Genomic DNA, 19,041 nt, shown 5'->3' with positions numbered 1-19,041 from the left:
GTTTGATTGTTCTCAACACATTCCACTATGTAATGAATAAAGAATTGCAACTGTTATACTTAGTTAATTGAGAGCTAGAATGTGGTATTTTAGTGTTTATAAATGGAGCTGTGTGCTGCTTTGTTGGGGAAGGAGGAGGCAGCATTGAGCAGTATAGAATTTAGATAAACGCTTCGACTGATGTTTTTTGACTTGTATGTTTAGCATTATATATATATATATATAATATATATATTGTTTTATCCGTTACAGCAACAAACTAAACAAATATATCATAATTGACTACTTACTGCTTCATGATTTTGAATGGGATCGTACTCCCCAGTGATGATATCGAGAGGCGAAGATCTCTCACCATGACAGCTTGAAGTCTACATGAGACTCCAGGGCCTGTCATTCAACACGATCTGTAACAATGGACTGCGATGATGGAGTTAAATCCAACCTCAAATGCATTTTCCTAGTTTGTTTCAGATGCTCTATACAGGGAGAGCATTGTGTGGTCCATGTAAAAGCCTTCTGCCACTGTTTAATATCAAAAGTTACATTCCCATTTAATCATGAATGAGGATTCATGGAGATACCCATGACCCCTCTTTTCCTATATTTAAAAAGTACAAACAATGAACAATGTTTATATTTAGATTACATTTTTCCCTGTCTCTTTAATTTTTAATATTGTAAAATTTGGTAAGGAAAATGTAAGTTTTGCATATCTCATCCTTTATGATATGTTACTATAATAGAATGTGTTCTTTTTCTGTATTAGGTGGCATTTGGTTCTTCGCAGACAAAAAGGAAAAACATCAACATAGCTGTGACAAAGTCCGGTCACGTGGATGATGTAAGTCTGCAATAATATAAACTTTGTTGACATATTCCATAGTCTTAAAAAATTTGTTACACGCTTGTTCAACATTCCTGGAAAAAAACATGACATGTATCTAAGCTAAGAATTAGGCTACATTTACAGGGATGTATACCCAGCAGTTACAAATTATCCCAAATAGGCTACATTCACACGATGTGTGCCCGCCGTACCGTAGCATGGCAGGCACACGTCGGCGCCGGGGAGAGGAGGAGGGGGTGAGCGCTGCTAACCCTGTCCCCGCTCCATAGTGATATATGGCACATGGCGCCGTATTTCGGGGAAAGATAGGACATAACCTATCTTTCTTCCGTCTATGGAAGTTACGGTGCAGCACCTGTGCGGTACCCTATCGCTCCCGTGAGGCACCGTGCGCCCTTTGCCGTCTATGGAGGACGTATATATGGCGTATATATGCCATATATGGCGCATATACGCCGGCCCTTTTTAGAGTCTTAGAAGAATAATCAAGCTCACCTTGCAATGCATGGTTCAAAGAGTTGAGGTGCTGACAACACGTCCAAATGGGAAAATTCTAAGAAAATAAACCAGCAAGTCCATGGGATAAGATGACAACACAAATTCTCTATTCCATCTTCATAAAATCAGCAGCAACATTACATCAGAGAGAATTGGAGGAATAGATCTTATGAGTTTCAAATCATTACAACTCTTAATCATAGTTCCTATTGCAAATCAAAATGAAGGTATATATAACACCCAGAAATGTGAGGAGCTGAAACTTCCCTTTCTAACATCCCATATCTTATTTGATACAATTTAAAAACATACAAAACATAAATACATTAAAATCAAGTCATTTCTAATATTCATACCATGTGGAGCAACACTATTTAGTAAGAAATCCAAAAGCCTTCCCTGTTTAAGAGGCATTGCGGCACATTAACCTACCCGTCCGCTGGAGTTCAACAAAAGTGCATTGTCCGATGATAATGTACTGTACCTCGATTCAATAAGATTGTGCGCCCGATTTCCTGAATGTGTTGCTTCCCCACCCAGATCCGACACAGTTCACTAACTTTTAAGTGGTGCATGTAAGTGCATTGTCTTGCGGCACAACTTGAACGTTTAATCCCGCGCTCAGTCTGTATCTGTCGGATCGTCCATCAGCACACCCCCTAATTTGTATCACATGGAAGCGAGAGCAGCTGCGCCAAAAAAATTATTCTGTGCGCCAAAATTCCACCACAGACACCTGTTAAATACCTGTCCAATCCATGTAATCCCTGAAAACAGTGCAAAGTCCAACAAAAGTGAGCAGCGCAACCCTTAGTAAACGAGCCCCATTGTCTCTCATCACTGCCTCTCTGTGGGAAAGACACCCTTTCAATGCCAGAAAACTTGAAGTTTCTCCATGGTGAACAGTTCGAAAATGCTACCATAGTAGGGCAATTGTTCCAGGGTTTATTCTTTTTACTCTGTTTAGAGCATAAAAGATTTGACCTATTGTCACATATCTTTTCTACTCATTTTAAAGTCCAGTTTGGGAAATTACGAGCAGTCAAAAGAGCAGAGATATTGGCCCACATTTAATAAGGGCTGTGTGCCAGTTTTCTGTCGGACTTTGCACGTTGTTTTCTGTGCAAACTGCTTTAAGAAGTGTCTCAGAAACATTTCTGGTGCAAGCGACACAATTGTGAGGTACGGAACACTTTGTGGAGCAAGCTGCACTATACCCGATACAACACAAATTTCTGCACTGAAAGGGGCGTTCCAGTGATCAGTAGGACCTTGCACCACATTTATCATGCAAAAAAATGCTGCACTCTGTGGGTGCAGTGCAGGGAGAGCCAGATTCATGAAGAAATGTGTCCCATTATCTTTTTCTTTTTGCTAACTTTGTATATTAGAAAAGTTTCTCTTAGCCCAAAGCATCTCACCCACAGGCATACCTTTTACAGTGTGACTTGGGTGGCAAGATGTGCCATGGAGAATAGCATTCCCTGATGTGGGTTTCCTATAGTTTCTAGAGTTACACCCATACAAATCTGCAGGCCTGGAGATCTGTGCAATCATACCTTTTTGTGTGTAGAAGCAGGAGTATGAAAAATACTTATATTCCATGATTGTTGCTGGACTTGGTGCAGTACTCTGGTGCAAGGGCGTAACTATAGTGGCAGCAGCCAGAGCAGCTGCTATGGGGCCCGCAGTGTCAGGGGGCCCCATCATCTGACCTGACACTAAAGAATGGAGGATGTGCACCAATATATCTATATATGTAACGGGTATATTCTCTATATTTGTGCATTTGTATGTAAGTGTATAAATGTGTATGTATGTATGTGTGTGTATGTGAGTGTAATATGTATATTTTTAAGCGGGAAGGGGGGCCCCATACAGTCTGCTGTGGGGCCCTACCTATCCTAGTTAGGCCCCTGCTCTGGTGCACTGGTGTGTGAGATCTTTTCACTTAACACAACACACCCACTTCTGTACCAGGCTTATACAAACCTGGAATATTAATGTATTTTTCACAGCTACTTACAACATGCAAATATATGGTTACACAGCTCTACAGGGTATTTACCTAAGGGTACATTCACACAGCGGTATGCCCGCCGTGCGGGCATACCGCTGTGTGCTGGAGAGGAGGAGGAGGCGGCCCCTCCTCCCTCCATAGAGAATAGCGGCGCACGGCCGCACACACGCCAAAAGATAGAGCATGCTCTATCTTTTTGCGGTGTGCAGGCCGGATCAGTGCCACATGTGCCACATGTGTGGCACTGCATCTGCGCCGCGCCGCTATTGCTGTCTATGGGGACGTACACGCGGCCGCAAATTTGCGGCCGCATGTACGTCCCCGCAGACGGCCATGTGAATGTGCCCTAACATTGTCTGCATTTTTGTATGATCAAAAACTGCTGACAGTTTCCTTTTATTTTACAATGTTTTTTTAACCAAAAATAAAACTAGGCACTGTAAGAATATTTATGCAGCACAGACCACTTCATAAAATAATTTTGCAGAAGGCCCTTCCCTCTCTGGTCTTTGAGCTTTTACTCTTCAGAAAATTATTATGATGAAAAGAAGAGTTGACAATCAAATAATACACAGTACATCCTTTGTGAACTCCAAATAGACCCCAGCAAATAAGCATCATATAATCGCATTAAGAAACCATGCACTTTAATTAACTTATTAATAAATAAAAGTGAACTTTTAAATAATTTTCTTCATTCTTAGCAGTCATGGAGGGCTGGTTCACCAAGGTGGTCATTCATTCATTTTGGGCTTGACTGGCATGTTCAACATGTAAAATCCTACCAAAACCATTTAGGGTGTTCATCAAGTATAAATGGTGCAGGAACATGGGAAATCCCTAAATAGAATGTGAATTTTTATAAGAACCCTATTAAAAATAAACTTAAGCTTTCTTTTTTATTATCAAATGCGCAACAGTAACAAACTGTAAGTGTTCACTTAAAGTCATTAAAATTATTGTGTCAATATCATGACAAATAATTATGTCATAATCTTTTTGACATTACAATTAAAATGTACAATTGAGTTAGTGAAAATACTGCAGAAACTTACAATATGAGGATAGTAGTGTTCTCACCTGCAGTATTAGCTTTTGGCCTTTAGATGTCACTGTTTCTAGCGTTCTCATTAAATAAGCTTTGAGAAATGTGCACTCCAATTCTTCTACGTGTTTCCCACCCACATATAATCCTTTCATCAGTAGTGTACAAAATCTGCAGAGCACAGATGCTTTTATAAATAACAGTATTAACACATTTTAAATAGTAAAAAATACTATACAGATCGCCTAAATTACACGCAATATCTACTTTATTTTGTGTACATACGTCTAAACTATCTTTGCAAGAGGTGTTATATGGAAAATAGATGGCTTTTGGCACAATACCATAGTATTGACATGAGTTGAGCTCCTACTATACACAGGGTAGTACTTCAGTATTATTGAAAATCTAAAATTCTTTTTAATTTGCGATGGGCACCTCTATGCTGCCACTACCCTCAATCCTTTAAATAACTTTATCAAATGATATATAATTTAATTGGCTAAAAGATAATGTATACCTGCTATAGTCCTTTGTGAAGCTACCGGAGTAAAACATGTCTTTTAAAAATTCCTTTCTTAAGTATCTGTTATTACGCATCTGATATATTTATATGTTAAAAATATAACTTTAGCTTATGCTTACACCTGACGTTGTATTTGTACTAAGCCCATTCTGTCCCCTACAACCGGCCAGACATATTCCAAAAACAATGGCTTGTTCTCTTCTTTTTCCAGTAGACTATTCTGTTTAGGGATCCAGGAAAATAATCTTTTTACTTTTCATTCAGAGCAGTCTAACATCATGCAGTCTAACAAGAGTCTTCATAAATGACACTTCTTTATACCTTGACTCTTTTGCAATATCTTGCGTTGTTTAATGTGATGATATAACATCAAAGGTAAACCATGTGCAAAGAAATGCAGATTGCATTTACCTTCTAACCTGACATCTGAGATCAGACAAAAATGGCCTGAATCCTGGAAGTTTATCATAAGGGATTAATGTGTTATATCGATCTCTACCGGTTCTGCAATTTCTTAGGCACTTAACAGTTTGCATAGCACAAATATCCCCTTTACTGAAACAGCAGGAGCATCTTCTGAGAATAAACCTCAGAAGGGTTGGACAGCTCCAGCCAGTCAGCAGAGGAGTAAGTGCTTATGGGAGGTGAGATTGAAAAGAATAATTTGCTTCTCCTGGCACATGCGTGGGCACCACACTCCACACTGTGTTCTGACTCACATACAACGCAATTTCTATTTTATTTCTTTGACACGTTACTGTATAATCATTTACCTCTAAAAAACTAGTTTGAAAATATCCTCTATCCTAATATGGTGGTATGATGAAATAGACTTTCCTTCTCATGCTGGTATTTATAGGTTATTTTTTTTCTTTCCTGATTTATTATTTTCAATAATAAGCCTGAATTTTCAGGATATAGTCAAATATGTGTTTAATCCAGCTCCACCAATTCCTCCTCTTGTATCCTATAATAGGTGCTGCTGCTCAGATTTCAGCACAGTTCATTTCTAGTCTATTTCCCCCCCCCCCCTCCCCCCAGTTTCCAAGCAATCAGTGCTATAAGTTTGGCATTCAATATGCTAAATAGGCTCTCTGTCCTGTGGGCGATGCCATGCTATATATATGCAACATCCCCCACCGGGGCCTAGCCTTTTCTTGGGGCCTGGAGACAGCCGGGGCCCAGAATACCGGAGTGGCTGGCGGTTGCGGCCTAGGGCACGCTAGTGTCGCGGTGCTTGGTATGGGGACCAGAGGGCTGTCCTACAGCCTGGCAGGTCTCCAGCAGATGGTGTTGGCAAGAAATGATATGGAGGGAGAGGCTGTGGTGCTGGTTCACCCTGGGGCAGTCCTTAGAGTCTGTAGTGTGTGTCCCTGGTAGATGGATGGGGCGCCCTTGATGGTGATACAGCTGTATCAGGGACCAGACATAGGCAATGTTGTGCATAAAAGTAACTTACAGTTCTTTATTCGAACCAACGGGAACAACACGCCAAACGATTCTGTACAAGTGCAGTACTGGAGTGATTTTGGAGAGGAACCTCAGGAGTGGTGTCACCAGCCTGGATGCAGGGGCAGGCTGGGATGTAGCTGTGTCCAATGCTGGAAGCTGCAGCTTTGTCCTGGGTCACTCTATGTGAAGTAGTTATTGAGATGAGGCCTAGCAGGCCTGTAGTCAGAGCTTGTGCTCAGACCGCCTCCTGTGTTGAGAGCATCGGCCTGAAGAGAGCTAACTCCTCCCCTGACTAAGGGTTTAGTTCCTCCCTAGTCAGGTGGTCTCCTTCTCCAATCACACTAGAGTTACAAAAGTGGAACATCATTGGATGATGACATTAATATGCCTATCCAGGCAGAATCTACCGCTGCTCAGTTACCTGAATATATGTGTAATGTCCTGCAGGGGAGCTGATCAGACTCACTACCAGGGGGACACACATATTAGGGGCTTAATCACAACAACTCCTCTGCCTTGCATTGGCAGGAATGTTGCACCTCCGGGTGCCGGAGGTGGCACTCAGAGCCCTCTTTATGGGCACCCGCGAACGGAGTTCACCAGACAGGACTCAAGGCATCTTGCAGTCCCAGGCAGCCCAGGACCCTAGAAGGAAACTACAATGATACTCTACTGTATTGGTGTCCTCAGGTGCCTATACAATTTAAACCTGTGACAGAGCAGGGAGTAATAAGTTACTGCTTAACCCCTTCCCGACATTTGACGTAATAGTACTGCATCGCGGGAGGTGCGTTCCCGCAAAATGCAGTACTATTACTTCATGCGTCTGGCACTGGCTCCTGAATGGAGCCGGCGCCAAAAGCTGCGGGTGTCAGCTATATATTATAGCCAACACCTGCCTCTAACACCCGCGCTGCTCCGATCGCAGCCCCGGGACTGCCGGTGCCCGGGGCTGCACGATCCTCCTCTGTGTGCTGGGTCCCTGCCTTCTAGCAGGACCCGGCTGTAACACACTGAGCACTGAGCTAATGACCCACTAAGATGAAGTATTTGTAAAGTGCATCTCATGTCGCAGAAAATAAGCCCTTATATGTCCAAATTGACAAAAAAATTAAGATTGTATAGCCAATAAAAAGTGACAATGCATAATCTGCTCTGAATGGTGCAGCTTCCCTTCAATGCCCTGGCGTGTGCCCATACAGCAGGTTACCACCACATATGGGGTATTGTTATACATGGGAGAGATTGGGTATCAAATTTTGTGGAGCGTTTTGGTATTTTATCCACTGAGAATTTGTACATTTTTTGAAAAACACATTAATTTAGCCAAAAAAATTTTACTTTCAAAATTGCATCCGATTTTGTTTTAACCCCTGTAAAACAATTAAACGGTTAACAAACTTCATAAAAGTTGTTTCACGTATGTTGAGGGGTGTAGTTTCTATATTGGGGTAATTTATGGGGTTTTACTTTTATTTAGGCCTCTCAAAGTGACTTGAAACCTGAGCAGGTCCCTCAATAGCAGGATTTAGCGTTTTTTATGAAAATGTGAAAAATCGCACCTAATGTTCAAAGGCCCATAACATCCTACAAAAATAAGAGTATGCATAAAAAACCAGGTCCACATAAATTAGACATTTAGTGAATGTTAGTTATTAAGTTTTTTTGCGGTTATGACTATGTATCGAAAAAGTAGAACATTTTGAAGTTCGAAAATCAAGAATTTTTCCAAATTTTCACCAAATATCTGATTTTCTCATAAATAAATGCAAACATACCACCAACATTTTTCAACTAACATAAAGTACAAAGTGTCATGAGAAAATTATTTAAAAATCATTAGGATATGTTAAAGCGTTCTGAAGTTATAACCACTTATAGTGACACAGGGCAGATTTGAAAAAATGGGCCATATCAGGAAGGTGAAAAGTGGCTTCAGCGTTAAGGGGTTAAATTGTCGCATTGGCTCTTTGCAAAAAAATACATGGGTTTTGGTTGTAGTTTGGCATTTGGTGTCTAAAAGGTTTGCCATCACTGCCATATACCATATATACCACAACCAGAGCTGCCTGTGATTGACAGCTCCATTTCTGATCTTGGGAAAGCTGTGTCTTTGCACTCGTTTTGCCTGCAGCTGCGGTTTGATTGATGGACGGCTGAGCCAGTCAGTGCTGGAGGTAGTGTCCATTACTGCCTTATATTCTGCCCAGCCCTTCATTGGGTGCTGGTTATTCAGTCTAATCTGTGTATCTAGTACTATTGTGTTTCTTGCTATTCTGTGTATCGACTTCTGATTTGCCTAGGGACCATTCTATTTGCCATACGATTCTGTACATAGTATCATAGTATCATAGTATATAAGGCTGGAAGGAGACGCAAGTCCATCAAGTCCAACCTTTAAGAATTAAATAAATGTTTTATCCCCAAAACCCGTGATATTTTTTCTCTCCAGAAAGGCATCCAGGCCTCTCTTGAACATGTACATAGAGCCGGCCATAACAACCTCCTGCGGCAGAGAGTTCCACAGTCTCACTGCTCTTACAGTAAAGAACCTTTGTCTATGGTGATGGTAGAATCGCCTCTCCTCTAGGCGTAGAGGATGCCCCCTTGTCCTGGTCACAGGCCTAGGTATAAAAAGATCTTTGGAGAGATCCTTGTACTGTCCGTTCAGGTATTTGTACATTGTAATGAGGTCTCCCCTCAGTCGTCTTTTTTCTAAACTGAATAATCCCAAATTTTGTAATCTGTCAGTGTACTCTAATCCCCCCATTCCCCTAATAATCCTGGTTGCTCTCCTCTGCACCCGTTCCAGCTCTATTATATCCTTTTTATACACTGGTGCCCAAAACTGTACACAATATTCCATGTGTGGTCTGACCAGGGATTTGTATAAGGGCAAAACTATGTCTTTATCATGAGAATCTATTCCTCTCTTGATACATCCCATTATTTTATTTGCTTTAGCAGCAGCCGCCTGGCTCTGGTCACTAAAATTAAGTTTACCATCCACCAATACGCCCAAGTCCTTTTCAGCTTCAGTTTTACTAAGTAATTGACCGTTTAGAACAGTGATGGCGAACCTTTTAGAGATCGAGTGCCCAAAATGCAAACCAGAACCACTTATTTATTGCAAAGTGCCAACTTGGCAATTCTAGCATTAAATCATTAAAATCTTCTTGCTCCGTGCTATACCACAGCTTTCAAGGGTCCCAAGGACATTAATATCGTTGACAGAAGGTGGGAAAATTCAGATTGCCATTGGAGCTTCCCTGAACTTGAAAAATTGTGGGGCCAAGAGCAGGAGCTTCAATGGCTCCAATGATAATCTGACCATGTCCTCAACTTTTCTTCTTGCAGTCTCATGTAGACCAAGATGCTTCACGTTTTGGGCTACCTGGGCTTGCAGGAGGATCCCTCAAGTCCTGTCTGGTGAATTCTGAGCTGGGGCAACAGCCTGAGTGTCCACTGGGAGGGCTCAGAGTGCCACCTCTGGCACCCGTGCCATAGGTTCGCCACCACTGGTTTAGAACATAATTATACTTTTTGTTTCCATGGCCCAAGTGCATAACTTTACATTTATCTACATTAAACCTCATCAACCATTTCTCTGCCCATCCCTCAAGCTTCCACAAATCCCTCTGTAATGCTAAACTATCGACCTCAGTATTTATTACTTTACACAGCTTAGTATCATCTGCAAATATTGAAACTTGACTGTGTAAACCCACTACAAGTTCATTAATAAAAATATTAAAAAGAAGTGGCCCCAATACTGACCCCTGTGGCACTCCACTGGTAACATCAACCCAATCTGAGAATGTGCCATTAATGACCACCCTCTGTTTTCTATCACTAAGCCAATTACTTACCCAGATACACAGATTTTCTCCTATTCCCAGCAGTCTCATTTTATATACCAACCTTTTATGTGGCACGGTGTCAAATGCCTTTGAGAAGTCCAGATATACAACATCCACAGCGTCCCCCAGATCCAGTCTTGAACTTACCTCCTCGTAGAAACCAATCAGATTAGTCTGACAGGACCGATCTCTCATAAACCCATGCTGACGCTGGGTTATAAGGTTGTGCACAGTGAGATACTCCAGGATAGCATCTCTAATAAACCCCTCAAATATTTTCCCCACCACAGCAGTTAGACTTACGGGTCTGTAGTTTCCAGGATCGCTATTTGATCCTTTTTTGTATATTGGTACCACATTTGCTATGCACCATTCCTGTGGAACATAACCAGTCCTCAGTGAATCTTCAAATATTAAAAATAACGGTCTGTCTATCACGGTACATAATTCATGCAGAACCCGGGGGTGTATGCCATCTGGCCCAGGTGATTTATCTATCTTAGTGGTTGCGAGGCGGCGCCGTACCTCTTCCTGGGTTAAACTGTTGACATTATAAAAAGAATTTACATTATTCCTCATTGTGTCTTCCACCAGGGGATTTTCCTGGGTAAAGACAGTTGAGAAGGCGACATTCAGTAGATTGGCCCTTTCCTCATCTCCTTCCACCATGACCCCCATGTTATTTCTAAGGGGACCCACGCTCTCTGTTTTTAGTTTCTTATCATTTATATACTTGAAAAATAATTTGGGATTATTTTTGCTCTCCCTGGCAATATTTCTCTCAGTCTCTATTTTTGCGGCAAGAGGCAAGAGGCTTGAGGCAAGAATTCACATATAAACAAACCCCTCCACCTTTTTTATTTATACGATCCTTTCTAAAAAGACTATAACCATCTATAGTAACAGCCCAGTCATAGCTACTGTCCAGCCATGTCTCGCTGATACCCACTATATCATATTTCTGTTCCAACATCAAGAGTTCCAGTTCCTCCATTTTGTTTGTGAGGCTTCTGGCATTTGTGTACATACACTTTATATGGTTTTCCCTGTCCGTATTCCTTTTGTCCTTATTCCCCAATCTCATTCCAGCCCCCCTTCCTCCCCCATGGACTATGACTCTTCCCAGCTCTCTATGTACACCGTCTATTTGCCCTGCACAAGTGTAATTGCCCTCCCCCCAGGTCTCTAGTTTAAACACTCCTCCAACCTTCTAGCCATTTTTTCCCCTAAAACAGCGGCCCCCTCCCCATTGAGGTGCAGCCCATCCCTACTGTAGAGCCTGTAGCCCACAGAAAAGTCAGCCCAGTTCTCCATGAACCCAAACCCCTCCTTCCTACACCAACTTTTGAGCCACTTATTTACCTCCTTGATCTTGACCTCCTACATTTGCTGCCATCTTGGTTTTGACACGGTTCTGTCTGACTCCGCTCGTCTGTCTGTATCTGTTGTTTGTCCCTCAGTGTTGTGTCTCTCCCAGTGTTATCCTGCTTTCTCTGTCTCAGTCTCAGACCTGTGTTAGATTTCTGTGCACCAGTGTGATCACTGGCCTGCACCTGTATTCCGGCTACCTGTCCGCTCCATTATCCAGCAGCTGTCAGACGAAGTAAGTCTTCCCTATCATCTTGTAGTGTCACTCAGGGACTGTCAGTTAGGTTCCTGATAGTGGGTTCGCCCTTATCAGGGCGGTTTATCTGCTTTAGGCAGGGCCCTAGCCGCAGGGACGTCACAGGGTGAGTTTGCCACCACTTACCTAGTCTGACAGCTAGCGTCAAGCCTGGTTGCGGTTGCGCGGTTTGCTGGACAGGTGCTTACATTAGCATACCAAAAATAAGGAGTAACTAGGAAGAAATATACCCCAAACTTAATTAGAAATTACAACAGAATATAAAGAAAATAGTCAACTTTATTTCAAATATAAAGAACAAACATTTATAATAGAAACTCATTTGAACCAAAAAACCTACCCCTACCGCTAGTAATAAATTACATAATACAAAGTATTGTCACATAGGATTTTCACACAAGTGTAGTAGTACTACAGTCTCCAAGTTGGAGGACAAATAAATCATTGACTATTACAGGAAAAACCCACTATTACAGAGCAAAATACATACAGAATAAACCAGGAGGGGTGGTAAAATCTTGACACGTATTTTGCTGTATCTGATGTGTATTTGCTGTACGTATTGCTGTATTTGCTGTACGTATTTGCTGTTCCTTTTGCATACCTGATGTGCATTACATACTTACACATGGCCAGGAGGAGCTTAATGGCACCCAAACAGACCTATACCTAACCTATACTATAGGGAAATAGGAGACTACGAGTACAACGGGGGAGATACATTATGGCTTCTTCTACAGTTTTCTGGGAGAGAAGGCACATGAATCTCCCTTTCCCCACCAGTTTCGCCCCCACATGGGCCCAGGCTTATGGTGACCACAGCATCTATAGGGCATTGCCGAGTTCTCATTACCCAGGCACCCAGATGATTAGCGCCCTCTGCAATCCTTTCTATGGCACCCTTGATCCTCCATCGGGGAGAATATGAACCAGGGGGCCTGAATTTACTTTTGACCAATGCAGCGCAGAACTATTATTAGATGTATATTGGTAAGTTACCTAATGTTCTGTACCCACACATATAAAGTAAATATGAACTCCTTTAAATTCAAAGTTTTATTCTTCTAGAGAAGCCCCATGGTAGTACTTGTGGATACCTGACACGCACTGAAGCTAGGGGTCCTTTTCTCAGCTTCCATTCTAAATTATTATTTTATTTAATTTTATAATAATTAATATTTGCCTTTAAATATAATAACATATTTTATTTGTGAATAATCCAACCAAAGCCAATGCCATTGGGATCACCAGGTTTATAGAAACAAAATCTGGTGACTAGTTCCCATTAATTATTTACAGGTTGAACATGGTATGCTGAGAAAAGTAAAGCATGGAAATATTGACATTTATTCAGAACAATAAAACTATTGCATGTATTAAAATAAGATTTTTATTTATCTTTACAAGGTGACAGAGGGACAGACTACTATCCAAAGAAACTTTACACATCTAAAAAGGACACATGGACTAAAAAGGTGAGTATGTACTGTTTTAAGGAGAAAGAGGAGTAACCAGCTGTCACACAAATCAAAGTAGATACCTTTAAAAAAAATAAGGAGGTCCATCAAGTCAAACCTATAAATCATCAAGTTTTGATCCAATGGAGGGCAAAAACACAAAAAAGATGTCAGTTGGTCCAAAGTATGGAAATATTCCTGCCCAAAGTAAGAAGAAATCACTTAATTGTACCATTAACAAACTTTAGTTCCCATGATGTTACACTTTTGTTCTCAAGAAAGGCATCCAGACTCCCTGAGAGGTCCACAGTCTCCACTCTTACAGTAAGGTATCCATGTCTATGGCGATGATAGAACTGCCTCTCCTCTATGCGTAGAGATGCTGTTGAATGCCCACAAGATGAGGGAGAAATGAGAGGCAACAATATGAGGGGGAAATAAGAGTCTACAATATAAGGGAGAGTTGATGGGGACCCACAGGATGAAGGGGACAAAAACTGAGGGAAAGTTGAGGGTTCACAGTGTGAAGGTGAAATTAGGGGCTGCAACATGAGGAAGAGATGAGGGCCCCACAATATGAGGTGGTGATTAGAGGGCCATAATGTGGGGGGAGATGAGAGGGAACCACAATATGTGGGAGAGATGAAAAGAAGCCACAATATGAGGGAGAAATAACAGAGGTCATAATACGAGGTAGAGATGAGTGGCCACAATAATTGGGAAAGATAAGGGGCCACAATATGAGGAGGAGATGAGAGGGACCAAAGTATGCGGTAGAGTAAGAGACCACAAGTATAAAGTGGAGATGAGAGGCCACAATAGAACTTCCCCCTCGTCTCCCTTCCCCAGCATTTCTTTCTCTGAGCCTAAGACTCAGTGTGAAGTTCTGTACAATGACAGATGTGTTGTAAGTGCCTGTGGCAGGTTGGTTGGCAGGCCCCCTGACACTGCGGGCCCTGTAGCAGCCTCTATGGATGCTACCCATGTAGTTACATCCCTGCAACCATGTCCTTTTTAAACACTGGTGCCCAAAATTGTACACAATATTCCATGTGTGGTCTGACCAGTGATTTGCATAAGGCAAAACTATGTCATTATAATGACACAGGTCTCTAAAATTAAGTTAACTGTTCATTAATGTTTTGGCTGCAGTTTTACTAAGTAATCATTTTTATCTATATTAAGCTTTTGCATCCTCATTTCTCTACCAAGCCCTTCAACTTACACATATCCCCCTATAAAATTGTAATAACTATGTGGACTACTTTACAAAACTGTGGATCATCTGCAAATTTTGAAATTCTAATCTGTAACCTCTCATAAATAATAATAATGATGATAAAAAGAAGGGTAGACAATACTCATCACTGTGGCACTTCAAAGGTAACTGTAGCTGAATCTGAGAATGTGCCATCATTAACTGATGACCCTCTGTTTTCTGACTAGGCGCCAATTGTTGACCTAAATGCACAGATTTTCCCCTAGTCCCAGTTTATGTACTTTATTGTTACAGTATCAGGACAATATCTACATACACAACATCCACAGCTTCCTTTCTAGAATTTGTCTCCTCGGAGAAGCTTATTAGATTAGTCTCACAGGAAAGATCCATCTTAAACCCATTCCAATACTGTGTCACAATACTACATTTTGGGAAGATGTGCTCACTTTATTTCTTTAATTTGAAAGGTTACAAGGGACCTATGCTTCTTATAAGCTGGTACTGTATAGTATGTCCGTATCCCAATTCCTGCCCAGATGGTAATACTTGACTACTAAAAAGCCCCCATCCAGAACATCAAAAGCTTTTTTAAATGAGCATTTTCCAACAAAATTGAAAGAAGATGGCACTTATATGTACCATGTAATTAAGTATAAAGTAGAGACGGCATTCAATTTCTCTCTTTTAGGTTCTGTACTATACATATATATACATGTGTGTGTATGTTTGTATGTGTATGGCTGTACCATTCATATATGTATCAGTATTATACATACCGTATTTTTCGGACTATAAGGCGCACTACAAATCCTTTGATTTTCTCAGAAATCAAAGCTGCGCCTTACAGTAAAGTGCACCTTATATACGAACCTTACTTACAGACAACAGCTGACTTGAACTGTGCACAGGTCTGCCACCTGCTGGTCATTCACCCTTATAGTCAGGTGAGCCTTATTCTCCGGTGCGCTTTATATATGAACCTAGACGTTTTAGCAGCCATTTATTGATGGTGCGCCTTATACTCCGGTCGCCTTATAGTCCGAAAAATACTGTATATGTGTCTGTATTATATGTCTGTGTGTATCACTGTAGTACACATAAATATGTGTGTACATGACTGTAAGGTATATATGTATATTCTGTATGTATGTACTGCCTGAGGTGTCAATTGAAAATGCTGCCCCTCCCCGATGATGCTACCTCACACACTAGTAGTCAGTTAGTGACACAGACATTAGTAGTATCTAGTACCCTTCTGTGATGTTCTGCTCTATCAGGAAAATGACTTCTTTACAATTTTTCCGACCATGGTTTATCTGTGCTGAATTCACAGTCATACGTCTACAGCTCCATGCAGCACAACTCCACACGGCACTCCTAAAAATACCACATTCACTTACAGTATAATGGATTGTGTTCCTAAATATATATTATCCTCAAACACGACTAAACACACTATTCCTCACATAAAATATCCTTTATATAGTCCCTCGAATAAATCATATTATATACAGCACCCACAATTAAATATACCAGGCCCTCTGAACTACAGCACCAAGTTAATTTATAGACATACCTCATTAATTTATATACAGTTCCCCTAATTTATTCATAGCAGCCCCCATATACAATACTCCTAAATTAATTTATATACAGTACTCCATATAAGGCCACTCAGTTTAGTTAACTCCTTCATGCTCTGCGACGGACATGTTGCAGCAAAGACCCATCGCTATCACCCGTGGTCAGTGCTTGTACCGATCGAGGGCGTTAACCTCTTCTTTGGCGCCGGCAAAGTCGCCGGCGGCACTGAAAGCATGGTGGCGCATGTTACCTCTGATCGTCACTCCCCCGGACGTCATCGGGGGGCGGCGATCGGTTGCTATGACAGCCTCGGGTCTTCATCAGAACCGAGGCTGAATGGTTTATGCAGATTCATTACAATGAGCCAGTGGCTCATTGTAACGTATACTCTGCAGAAATGCCATATACTGCAATACAGTAGTATTGCAGTATATGGTAGGAACGATCTGACCATCTAGGGGTAATGTACCCTAGAGGGTCTAAGAAACTGTGAAAATAAAAAGAAAAAAAAAAGTTAAAATTTTTTTTTAAAATTAATAAAATATTAAAAATTCAAATCACCCCCCCTTTTTCCCTAGAACTGATATAAATTATAATAAACAGTAAAAATCAGAAACACGTATCGCCGCGTGCCAAAATGCCCGATCTATCAAAATATAAAACCGGTTAAAACCGGTGGTGACCTCCGAAACGGGAAATGGCGCCCAAATGTCCGAAATGCAACTTTTACACCTTTTTACATGACATAAAAAATTTAATGAAAAGTGATCAAAATGTTGCACAGTCCTCAAAATGGTAGCAATGAAAACTTCGGCTCATTTTGCAAAAAATGACAGCTCCTTACACCAAAGTATGAAAAAGTTATTAGCGTCAGAAGATGGCAAATTTTTATTTTCTTTTTCATACACATTTGTTTAATTTTTGAAAATATATTAAAACGCAATAAAACCTGTATTAATTTGATATCACCGCGATTGTACCAAACCAAAGAATAAAGTAGAGGTGTTATTTGGAGTGCAAAGTGAAAGTCGTAAAAACTGAGCCCACAAGAACGTGACGCACATGCATTTTTTTTTTCAATTTTTCCACATTTGGAATTTTTTTCCTGCTTCCCAGTACATGGCATGGAATAATATATAACATCACAGGAAAGTAAAATTTGTTACGCACAAAATAAGCCCTTACACAGCTCTATACACGGAAAAATGAAAAAGTTATGGAAGGTGGAGAGCGAGAAATGAGCAAAAAACCCTGCGTCCTTAAGGGGTTAAAATGCAGCCCTTATATACAGATCCCCAATAGACAGTTTATAGAGTTTATAGAATTCATTGTAAGATAAGCATATGTAAAATTTGAGTGGTGAGAAACAATTTGCTTAACCTGCCAAGTTTCATTGCCATTCTGGTTTATCTGTGCATTATACTAGTCACGTAGGAGCGGGGATTCAATGAATACATTACATAAGTGCTGATAATTTTTCTTTTTTCATGCCTGCTTTCAAAGTTTTCTTTAGCACTTTCTTCAGGTGAAATGTACACTGTATCACTAGTTTCATACCATTTATATTTTTGTGTACTATAGCTTTTATGTGAAAATAACAGCCTTCAGGCTACAGTGCAGAATAGTAACATTCCCATTGCCCTAAATAAAGGATGACTGTACTTGTATAACCACTGAAGTACAGGGGCAGCTTACCTCCATTTTTGTGATCAGCCGGTCATGTCTATATCATGTCACTAGGCTACCAGAGCTGGCTTGCAAGGCATTACTGAGCTTTTCTTATCCCAACCTTGAAAACATATTTGCACATTTCCTTTCAGGTTCCACACAAGTAAAAGCTAAATGACACGCGCATGTGCAAAATAATATTAGAACCCTTATGGCTTATTCATTCTGACATAGTAGACAATTTCTTTCACATTGAGCAATGCACAGAAATTCAGAAGTTTAAAAACTCTTGTATGCATAGGGACCTAGTCTAGAACTCCTCTATTGTGTGTACCCGGGAAGTACAAGCTTTTTACACAATATAACAATCAAGAAATATAACCACAAAGACTTTCAACCACAAATATTATATATAGAGATACAAAATAAATGATTTATGTATTGTATCTAATGGTCTATGTTTATTTCTATGGACTTGCTAATAAATAACTGAAGTAAATCATAATGTTGTGGGGTTTTTTTTTCATTTATTTTAAATGAAGTAAAGAAATGATTGAGACACTAAATTAAACAACTAAACACTACACGACCTACTAGAAAAAGGATGGCACTCACACATAAGTACACCATACACATATAACTAATGTCTTCTGTCCTACAGGCAAGAGTAGCTGGTACTAAAGCTAAAGAAAATTCATCAACAAATGTGAACAATTTCATAGATTTAACAACCACTAATGGTAAAAAAATGCAATCCTATGTGCACATACATAAAAATTTATATTTGATTTCAGTCTTCTTGCAACATGACTACTTGAGACACAATTGTCAGTAACCGGTTTGCAGCCGCCTCCAAAATCCACCATAGGCTTTTGTTGTAACACGAAGACTGAGTCAAATCAAGATAAAGTGCACCACAATGCTAGTAAACACAGTTCTTTGCTACTGAAGAAGTCAGATACATCGAAACACGTCTAGCAAAAGAAAAACCTTCTTTTACAAAGTATAGGATCGGCTGATCCCTAATAATACTAATTTTTGTTGAAGGTAAATTTTTTTTCCAATCATTAGAAGAGAGATGGATTAAGCCTAACTACCAGAGATGGGTTGTCCGCTTGGACGAAGATATATTGTATTCCTACTATAAGAAGAGTTAATTCTTATTGAAACCGCTGCACTGCTCTTCTGTGGCCAATGGTGCACCTCCTATACATACATGCATGCACGGAGTACTA

At 40.5% G+C, this 19,041-nt stretch overlaps 1 protein-coding gene across 2 annotated transcripts in view; it reads left to right on the top strand.

Annotated features, from left to right (window-relative positions):
• SCAF8 (SR-related CTD associated factor 8) overlaps positions 1–18,276 on the top strand; it is a 142,339-nt gene extending 124,063 nt beyond the window's left edge. The window contains exons 22-23 of one of the 2 annotated variants that reach the window (XR_011854101.1): positions 770–844; positions 13,283–18,276. The gene's annotated coding sequence lies outside the window, so the exon portion shown is untranslated. The remainder of the gene's footprint in view (positions 1–769; positions 845–13,282) is intronic. The other variant, XR_011854102.1, reaches the window with a different exon arrangement.
• The last annotated feature ends 765 nt before the right edge of the window (positions 18,277–19,041 follow it).

Source organism: Engystomops pustulosus, chromosome 3, assembly GCF_040894005.1.
Source record: "Engystomops pustulosus chromosome 3, aEngPut4.maternal, whole genome shotgun sequence".
NCBI classification, from domain to species: Eukaryota; Metazoa; Chordata; class Amphibia; order Anura; family Leptodactylidae; genus Engystomops; species Engystomops pustulosus.
This window is presented reverse-complemented; position numbering and strand designations above follow the sequence as displayed.